The sequence below is a fragment of the Varroa jacobsoni genome, unplaced genomic scaffold (genome assembly GCF_002532875.2).
Source record: "Varroa jacobsoni isolate VJ856 unplaced genomic scaffold, vjacob_1.0 scaffold_96, whole genome shotgun sequence".
Lineage (NCBI taxonomy): Eukaryota > Metazoa > Arthropoda > Arachnida > Mesostigmata > Varroidae > Varroa > Varroa jacobsoni.
Genome location: NW_019212998.1, coordinates 354,237 through 365,354, shown reverse-complemented (window position 1 = coordinate 365,354; position 11,118 = coordinate 354,237). Strand labels below are relative to the sequence as shown.

The 11,118-nt window shown below is 39.7% G+C and overlaps 1 long non-coding RNA gene across 1 annotated transcript; it reads right to left on the bottom strand.

The window, feature by feature from the left end:
• Positions 1-6,519: 6,519 nt before the first annotated feature.
• On the bottom strand, positions 6,520-8,059 carry LOC111264493 (uncharacterized). Its single transcript, XR_015312681.1, has 2 exons — positions 7,956-8,059; positions 6,520-7,600 (listed from the first exon to the last, which is right to left on the bottom strand). It is a non-coding gene; the product is annotated as an uncharacterized LOC111264493 (long non-coding RNA).
• Positions 8,060-11,118: the final 3,059 nt, after the last annotated feature.

Here is an 11,118-nt window from a genome sequence, read left to right as displayed (position 1 = left end):
GGGGAAGAAGAGGCAGGGATAAAAATTGAGATCATTTCGAGGTGCAGATGACTAAGTGAGGAGCAGGATAAAGAAAAAGGCTCGAACTAAAGCATAGAAGTAGCCCTTAAAACGTCCAATACGACAAAAACAACGTGTGTGTGTGTGGGGTATTAAAGCTTCAGTTTCATCCCGATGAGTAGCAAAAGCGCAATCAACATGAGAACCAAAAATGTGAAGAGTAGGCTGTCGTGCCATAATATTGATGATCTGACGCCTACGGAGATTGTGGAAAAAAGCAGGCATTCTATGTGTTTTTGATTCAAAAGCCAGGAAGGTTATAAAAGAAAATTAGAAGAATAAGAATACACGACAAAAAGTCGATAGTAATAATCAATACAAATAACCGATAAACTTTAAACCACTGAACTCAGACATAATGTGGAGTCCAGCCATAAGCAAAATGCACTAAATTTTCCATCGTACTCACCGTACCTTCTTCAGCGTTACACAGTGATACAGAATTTCCAGATTATCATTGTGCTCGACAATCGCGACTGTAATGATAATCACCATAATTCTAAACCGTACCTATATATGCATTCATGATTGTGTGTAATACTGTAAATGACCAGAAGACGACCAGTTATTTATCTGAAGGCCGACACTGGTCAACGACCCACACATCGCGCCTCCGCTTGTACCGCTTTCACAAGCCGAGACCTCAAGGTTGATTGCCGAGCGCCGCCTAGTACATTTCCTTTTTCTCTGGAAACATGCACCTCTTGCTCAAACATTGCTCCGCGGAGCCCGAGCTGACCATTAATATCGAGAGAAAATCATTTCTGACCTGTTTGTGAATGATTTTGTTGACAAAACTATCCTCCTGGTCTCTATTGTTCTCTCTAAATCCAATTTCTCTGCAGTATTTTGATTAGTTTGGCCAGGTATGTCGTAAAGAGAGCCTTCCTCTGATGTAACGCACGAAGGCTGCATGAAATTGGCCTGCCTCTCTTTGGCCCCGGATATCGGAATCATATTCCTTACATTTACTGCTTGTCGACTAAGAAGCTGCTAATAGAGCACAGGCCGCTGCCTAGCAGAGGAAGTTACCTGCAATAGAGAATTATATTGTCTAATACGTGTAGTAGCTGTTGGTGTATTGTCCACGCAAAGCTGTCGATCGATTTCTTTGCCTACGTACAAAGCCAGTTTGCCCTCATTCAAACTAACAGCAAATTTCTTTATCATGTCAACATCTGCTAAGGCATTTTTCCGTAGGTTTGTTTCGTACTCTAGTAATTAGTTCTGCAATTTTATTCTGTATGCGATGTGCTCTATACCTATCGTCGTTTTCATTCTGCATGAAACTTCAGTGAATCCCTACAAAAAAAAGTACCCTATTTTCTTCAAACTTAATCAATGGTATAAATAGTTTGTCGGTGTTCATAAAACGCCGACACGGTCATAGTTAAAAGCAGCCGCCAAAGTGAAGCGAGATAGAGAAGAGAACAAAGGAACTCGCCTGGTCTGCTTGTTAACGACAAATAATGCAGTCCGTCTATTCTACAGTAACTGTAACGATGGCCACTGTAATTGGGCGGATAATTTAAATAGTGCCTTAGTTGGACCAATGCTTAATTGCTGCTAATAGCCACATTGATTATGGCGGGAAATGATTCGACTGAACTGCACTGTATATTAAGACGTATACAATTTGCTTGTGGCTTATATTATGACGCTGTTGTTTAACAGCGGTGTAGCGGCTACGGTGCCATATCTAAACACCATCGATATCAATAACAATGACACTGCTATTGTTGCTTCCGTCCTGTCTTTCAGCATGAAAACGTACGTTCACCTAGTTTTATCGGCAATTTTCGATTGGGAACAAAGATCCTTCGCTCATCTACATAGAATTCGTTGTCAAAAAAAAAAAGCACGTTATTCAGTGAGCCTCATAAATATTTACATCAAGATTTAAACCAGCATCTTAGCGGCTGTGACATCTGTACGAGGTCGATTTCTCAACGTTAATGCGATGCCGTGTTCAAACGTCAAATGAACATTACACTCCACAGCGAAAAATCAAATTTTCTTTTTGTGGAATGCTAGTATCGGCCCGGAATACATTTAGAGCGTCCCATAAAAGACTGAGCCAGTTCGAGTGCTCTGAAAAATAGCTTCGGGCCCGACAAGTGCACACATTTCTAAAAGCATAATAGGTAGGTTTTTTAATCTATTCTAGGTAATAGGTATTTCCACACGGAAAAATTTGAGCACAGTTTACCCCGAGGACACATTTAGATGGATTTCTTCTCATAGATACAATATTATTTCAGCATAGAGTTGCATGAAACATAATAATAGTAGTGGAGGCTCTGTTTTACGCATTATGTTTAGCTATTATATTGTTTGTTACGCATCTAAGTTTCTCATGTTATATGCATTTTTTTTTATAATAACAAGGTGCTCGTCATACAATTAAATTAACACAGTTTTGAAATCAATTCAATTGAAATACAGTCTCTCATGCGGTGCTGTTAAAAAAAAAACGGTGTTTCTCACATGGGCCCAACTTGGTGTTAACGGTAATGCAGCTCTAACGGAATAATTTCAACACGTCGAAGTAAACCAGCAGATACTTATTAAACTGACGGCGTTCACGAATAACAGAGTATAATTAACAAGCTTTATTTATTTATATACAACAATTTAACAACAAATTATCATCTCTTACGAGTCGACTAGAGGTGCTCGTAAACAATTAGTATGTGTCCCATATTTCTAGAGAACACGCCCGCTTTAAATATTCAGCCTTTCGCCAGTATGTTGAGAAGGCTCTTCGACGGTTTCCTGCTACAATCTATATGCGGCACGTAGGTAAACGACTGTCGATAACAGTTGATTGTTTCAACCGATATGCTGTCGTATCAAATTATTTCAACGGTGTATATGTTTAAGTAGAACTAAAACGAAATCGTTTTTATAGCAGAGCTTAAAACGTAGGGGGCAAGTTCCATAGCTCAGCAAACCGAGCTCATCGTCGCGTACGACGCCTTAATAACTAGAAGAATTATTTTCTCTAGATGTACTTTCTTTTGATAGGTAGACAAGAGCTTGTAAAGCGCTCTATTGCTATTTGTTCATAAATATACGGGATGTGTAGCGTCTATGCTATGTATATATATATACACTAAGTAACGGGAAGCGTCTCGCTCCAGTCGATACGTTGAGCTGAGCTAATTTTATATCAGACCTCTGTTGTAAACAGTCATATACATTTTATGTTTGCTCCAAGATGGATTTAATACTATTATTATTATTATTATTATGTATATAGATTATCTTTTTCGTTGCCCAACCCATTTACTTAGTCCATTAACTGTCGGTACTTCCACCGCAAACATATATATATATATATACATATATGTAACGGTCAACCTATAGGAAATTTTGAAAACAAATAGATTTAACGGGCTTATAGAGATGCCTAAACTGACCCACTTGGCTATGCTTCTGTCTATACGCGTAAGGAACACACGGCATTATTATTGTTGGACTATTGCCGTCTAATAGAATTTTTCCAATGTTAGCATTGATGTTTTCAAACATAGAACTCTTCAGATAGATTGAACCAGTAAAAGGCTGAACGTTTTTGACAATGTGACACCGGAAGTCATTACACGAGCAAACATCAGGTAAACTATACGAAAACTGTTAATAGACGCAAAAAGTACCTGATGATCACAAGGTCTACGACAAACAAAAAGTTGCAACCCCTTAATACTCAGGCGCCTATCTAATAATCTAATTACCTCATAGAAAAACACAACTAATCACCACCCTTAAAGGTAAGACATTTTAGGAAGCTTTGGTCTATTTCTAAAAGTCGCGCTATCATCTCGACCTAGGTTGACTGGGTTGGCGCTTGTTGACACGAACAACTCCACCGAAGTTCCTGCCTGAGACAGCGCAAGATCATTACCGGAAAGTTGAGTTGTTCTTGTAGATATAAATTTAGAGAATAAAACGTGTGATAAAATGGATGAAAATAACGTTTTTTTTTTTGCTGGAACGCACTAATTTATGTATCGGAGAAGTTGTGAATTAAATACTACAACTTTTGACCAGTTCTGTTTTGCTAAGAATGGTAGGTAGCGTAGGAAGTCCAAAGAACCACAGTTCTTCTATTTCTATAATTTCTTTCTTAATTATGGTGGAGAAGGAACACTTGTAATATCTAGTCGGCATACACATCTGTTGTGATCCAGTGTGCAGGTCTTCATTAAATATAATATCTCGGGAATTCAGTAATAAGAAAAATATTTAAGATGTTCCGGTAATAACTAAATATTTATTAATATCACTATAGTTAGTAATACACATAATTATTCAATAATTCTGCAAACTTAGGGATAATTTAAAAAAGGTATGTTAGGCATATTGTTTTATTAGCTCGAGTTCGACTTGTCACTCGTGCATTTATCAAATGCATTTATCAAAATATGACATATTGAGTTACACTATTCAAGGAACTCGTCCATCCACTACTGCAACGGCCGAGAGGCAGCGATGCATTTAGTATACTAGGTTCGATTTCTTTGAGCGGGAGTTTCGTGATACTTTTACAAGCCTCACCAGGGCAAAGGCCGTGTGGGTGGCCGAGTACAAGGCCTAACTTCAATGGTTAGACCCCATTTCTCCAAGTACCTACTCATCTTCAATGTCACACTGGATCTCTATTAAATTGTTGTACAATACTGTGATTGGAAGGAGCGGCAGATTTACACTTTAATCACTTTCTTGTTCCTGAGAACTGATTGGGACAGGCGTCGTCGACCCGGGAAAACAGTATTGCTTCACACGATCGAAAATGGTAAGCGGTGACGTATAATCTTTAACGGAAACTTGTATGTCAAGTTCTTGACGGACCAATGTGTCGAAATAATTCGATGAATTTAGGACAAGTAGTCGCTGATGTTTGAACAATTTTTTGTTACTTATAATTTTTTGACTACGCTTTATGTACGCGCCGCCCAGCGGATGCAGAACGGTCACATCAAACTTTTTGCAAAATGTACCGCGAAGTAGATCGTTGATGTTGATTACGTCAATATAAAGCATGTTACGATCTAGCAATAGTTTGAACTTGACCCCCAGGAGCGAACCCTCGACACTTGTTAATAGGTCCTGAACATCTGTGTTACAAGCCCACTCGAGAGTCAAGATTTGCGTTTCACTATTGGGCGTATCTGACATTTTCACCTGGCGTTGCTGTAGTTCCAAGAGACGATTTTCAATATCTTCCAGACGTCTCTCGAAGTCGGCCAGTTCCTGTTGCGGTTCGTGCGTTTCATCCTCCATTGTGGGCAGATCTCTGGTGATCCTTTTCCTATATTCCTGGTGTATGGAATGCTTAATTCTATATGTCAGAGCTTCGTCCTGACTTAAACATGGAACCAAAGTTAGTTGATTAAGTAATATATTGAGCAAACTTCATACTAAGATCACTGTTTCCACTAAAGACAATTTGGTCTGACGCGCAATCCAGCAAGTAGAAATTCACCGCAATATTGTAAACACACACGAATATAACAATCTATCCTAGAGACACTCGTTGCGTAACATCACAGCAGTCTAGAGGCATCAGTTCCATGCCAACGTAGAGATTAGGCCAACTCCCCCGTTGCTCAGCTACTACTAAGCCGTCCACCGGTCTATCGAGGTCTAGTCGAATAACGATATCGTTACATTTACTATTAATCTCTCAGTTTTAGAATAACAAACGCCCGTCTGCAGAAAGGGTTCAACTGACGTCGTTTTTACGTAGCTCGCAAAAAAACGAATTGACGCGAGCTCTACCGACAGTGCGCGTCGCTCCAGCCGCCCGGTCAACTCTGCTACGGTCAGCGGTGGTGTTTGGTCGACGCCAAAGGTCACCGTAACGAACGTTTGACGGGTAGCGCATATATCTACGCTCGCTAAACAGCGAAACAAAAAAAAAAAAACAAAAAGGCAAACAAAAAAAGAGAGACAGTTGTAAGCAGAGATGTTGATATTATCCAGCCATCGATGTTGGTTGATGTTCGAGCACCCCCTCGTCTCGAGTGACGAAGAAAGTATTCACCTTAAATCGATAATTTAGCGGCGGTCGGTTCGTCAACCGAACGTACAAAATAATACACTGCTGAATGCTTAGCGTCAGGTTTAGTATTCCCATTATCGAGATGACTCATCTTGTATAATTCTATGGAATAGAAGGCTCGGCGAAGTGTTTAAGAGGCATATGTTTGCGCGGCAGTTTGTCGACATGCAAGAATAACAAACGATAACGCGAGGGTCTCTCAATACGCTTTCTGCTGGTCGATTTGGCAATACTTCCGTATTTATTGCGGTATGATGATTTAGTCTTTTTCGTCTAACCAACACATATAATTGTCACGGTTAAGTTACTACTTAGTTAGTTATTGATTTAGCTATTGACTACTTACAACCAGTATGGCTTATTTTATTTTCATAAATATCGCTTTCCAGTGATCGGTTAAAGTATGGCTTATTTTATTTTCATAAATATCGCTCTCCAGTGATCGGTTATCAATTACACGCGCACGCGCCTTTGTTTATTTTAAAAACAAATCAATCGCAGACATTGGCCAATTTAACGTGGGTTTTTTTAATCCCTGTTTTGGTTGTTTTTTAGGCCAGTGAACACAAACAACCTGATTACTGTGTACCTTTGTGCGAATGTGTAGACTAAAAAGCTGGAGCATCTGCGAAGGCGAAGTTGCACTTGCGAAAAAAAAAAGAAAAAAACTGGCGAGAAAAGACTACGGCAAAGCAAAAACTAGTGAATTTATAGAAAACAGAAGAAAAGTCAAGACTTTTTTTCCTTTTTTGATTAGCTTCAGGCTAGGTTAGTTTGTCCAGTCAAGATTGTCGTCAGAACTTACATCTCCACCGGCCGGACCATTGCCATAGAACTGCGCCCGGGTTGGCAGCGCCTCCTCATTCGATAGGGGTGTCGGATCTTGATTGAACTGAACAGTTCGCGATGGGCCGATGCCATTGCCTAATCGAAATCGGGTCATTCCCACACCGAAACGTGTTAGTGGGCTTATCGGTCGTCTTCGCAATGCGTTGAATGGCGGCTCATGCGCTTGGTTACTATCGCCCCCAGCAACTGGCGCTACATTTTGCCAAAATACCAAAGTATTCCTTGTATCAGCTGGCCTTTGGTTGCGTCTAGACGATGCGCCACCCCTTGTCGACCTCCTATAATTAACCCGCGCAAATCGTCCATGCGAAAACCTTCGCTCGAGCCCTGTTCCCCTATGTCTGTTGAAGACGTTTATGTTTCTGCCAATCAGATAGGCGTTCGCACTTCTGACAAAAGGTTTCGCTCGTGAAGCCGGATTGGTACGGTTGTGCAAAAGAGAGCCTCTATGACCACCTCGAACAGCAGCGGGTCTCCAGTATCTTGCAACCGGGAAAATCGTGCCAGGCGCAGCTCGTAAGGGTGCGCCAGAGCTGCGTCGATTCCGCCGTTGTTGTCTTCGATATCCATCACCAGCGCATTCTGGCAGATCGTTTGCTGTTCGAAAACGAGCTGGGTCCATAACTACTCAAGTCAATTTCAATGAACGGCAAAAAGCGATTAAGGGGTGTAAAAGCGGTTTTTGAAAGTTATAGGGGATCAAGGCAGTTGGAAAATGGCGTGCTGTACGCGTCATGTCAAGTTCCTTTTGTCCATAAAGTTCCTACAACCTACACGTCCCTATATGTTGCATAATATTGCAAAAAAAAAAGGTCTTATGAGCAGTTTGTTTGTGTATATATATGCCAGACGACTCGAGGTAAGTTAGCTCGACTGCGAAATTAAATGTTAGGCGGTCCTGCAAGTCAGTAGATTCGCTTATTAAACGCGTTTAACCACTCGAAACACTGTAATATTAGCTGTAAGCGTTGACACCCACTTTTGTTGAATCCGATGAATCAGGATCGCGCTATGCTGAATGATGACCTGCGAAAATCACGAGATACGAATTCATTATATACTCTTGCTTAAAAGCGAATCATCGTTATTGGCGGTAAAAAGATGCCGCTATCATAGTATATCCACTAATACAGTAGTGAAACATAATTGCGTCGCTGCACGCGTAGTTGCAGAAGGCCCTGTCCTGTCTAACTGGCCCTGCGTTTGGGCACATCCGAGCGTACGTTCAATTGTACACCTGCATACCTAGATATTCTCGTACAACACTCATGTACAATCGTCACCAACAGTCTGTATCTATCTGAACAGCTCATTTAGTATCATCATAATGAAGACATACGATATGAGCTGTTCAAATGAATAGCTTACGTTTCGAGCTTCCACAGGCTTTGCGCTGGGATAATTTGTATTTATCAATTTCGAAAGGTCAAGATGAGCCTTAGGTTTCGAAAGGAAACCTAGCTTAGCTTTCTATAGCTCACTTCTTAACCATACCATTTGGAAAGCATCTGCAAATTTCTATGGTTGCTTTTTTTTCTTTCTTTCTTTTTTTTTATTGAAACCTCTTTATGAGCCGACGAAAAATAGACATGTTGGAACATGTCACTTTGATGCACGGCATTAGATCAAGCAGCTGGTAAGATATGAACGTATAGTCGCTATAGGTCGTGACCTAATACTAAATTAGTTTTATGTAGGCATTATTATTGCCACTTTTTTCTCGTGCCGTAATATTTCTGAATAGCAGTATTGAGTTGGATCCAACTACCTGCGAAGTTGAGCAGGTTTCGGCTTCAAACAATACGACTAATAGCTATGCCGCCATTCTCAATGTTGTATAGCTTCTGTTTAACGGCGACCGCATTTACGAGACGTCCAACGTCATAGACGGCCAGGGATCATTCTCTCTGCTAGTTACGCTAACTCCCCTGAGGTTCTGTTTGATGATCGATATTACAGGGCCGTATTTTCAGTAATTGTATCGGGTTATCTTTTCTGTAGATAATAGTCCGCTAGTCAAATCTATAACACCCTTCCTCCATAATAAACTATACTGTTGTCGATCAGTTGTTTTCATTTATCCCCTTTTTATTATACTTCATTGACGTGTGCGTTCAGCTGCTGCTATTTATTTTTTTGACATTTTCTGATTCGTTAAGGACTATTGAGACTGCGACCTTCTGCCCGTAAGCATAGTCTATTTCGGTGTATTTGAATTTTATTCTCGCGCCTATTTTTGCCAACTGTATTGTTTCTATGCATAACAAACTCAGATGATCAGAGACTCCATTGGGAAAATTCGACACTTGTAGAAACGATGTTCTGTAAAACAAGTTTGTGAGATGAAAATCGCAGCTTAGATACTTCTGATAGAGCGCAATATGCGTGAAAAGCAATAGATATTATAACGACAAAAAAAAAATAGTCGATTCACACGAATAAGCATTTGTATTCTTGTCTTACGTGTGTTTGCATAAATGTACCTTATTATTTATTTTATCGAGAGATTTATCCTTAGTATACGACGCCATGATGTAAACGGCATGTCTGAAAGGAGTGCCTATGGGGACTTTTTCTCTTGCGTAAAATGCAAAGAAATCCCCATGCATCATACTATCGAGTCAGTATTTCAGGTAATTCTTTCAATAATTATCACAAGATTTGATTTAAAAAAAAAAAAAAAGATATGAACGTTGCCTAACTTTTCAAATAATTTTCGGTTGTCTTCAATATCCACCTCCAGGTCAGATTTAATCCTTTTTTAGGAAAAGATTTTAGAAATGATTAGATGACCTGTGTACTTACTCAGCTTCTTAGACAGTTAAAAATTTCAGTAAAAAATTGAAATAGCGGAAGAAGAACCTGCTAAATCGCGCATCAGCTGAACGCTGCATGATTGACACTACAGGAAAATTGCGTGTTCGAGAGCGGATTGCGCATGGCTAGGTGACTAAATTAGGTTGATATGTCGCCTGTGCATTTGATTCAATTAATGCAAAAGCTGAAAAGTTTTGGCAAAACTTTTGGCATGGTGCTTGAGTACAGCCTAAAAATATAAGTACTGACCATAAGATATAAGGTAATACCTTATGTTCAACTCAGGATGAGGTTTTGTCGTCACCTATTTCTATCTCATAGAATGATCAATAAGAAATGCATGCGTTATAGTACATATCAAAAAAAAAAAAGGAAAAAACCGCAAGTTCACTAAATTTAATTTAAAACCATACTAACGACTCGGCCATATCTGTGTGTGCTTTACATAAGACGTATTTAGCAGTTGGAGTTTTTAGTGTTAACGTTCAAAAATGGGCTACTTGCCATGGCTTCCTTCTGACTTACCCGGTTGACATGAGGACGTAGGAAGTACTGTCAATAGAATGAAACAATTGGATTTATGTGTAGCACCTTGTTGACGCGTAATTATTTTAAAACGTGTTTGCAACAAGCCTGTTTCTTTTTAACAGTGTCACTGCTTTCCCTGACATTGGGCCTCGAGTTTAAAGCAGTTGACAGAAAAGGAAGGAAATGTCCTGACCATCCGCTCGAGCCTGGAGAAATTTACTTCTGCGTACTGTACTATGTTGCGATAACGATCGATACCGGAAGAGCGTTTCCAATTGACCTTTTCGTGTTGGCGATCATTTTCAAAATGCTAAATCTCACTAATAGTTAGTCGTACCGTGTGTTACGTCATGGCCATCAACATGTCCGAGTTATCAATTACTACTTACCGTGGTGATCGAGCTGTTGCTAACAAAGCTTTGTGCATACCAAACAGCCAAATGTTTGCTTCTGTTTCAGCGAAACTGAAGACGAATTTATGCTTTAGTGGCCGATACGGTACGAAACAGAATGTTCTAAGTAAACATCGTACTGTGTCTTGTCCAAGAAGTGGTTCAATGCAAACTATTGTCTATGATCTATGCTATAAGTACTTGACCAAATAAGCGTAAGATTACCATTATATTAAAGTATAATAATAAATTAATTTACCCAGCTATTCCATGTAACTTATTTTGAACTAGTCTAAAAGAGACGCGTCTGTTAAGTAAAATTCCACAACGAGAGAAAAAATTATCTGTGTGTAATATGTATTGTCCAGGGTAAAGTTTTCTTTTTATCGAACAGGCTATCGTTGT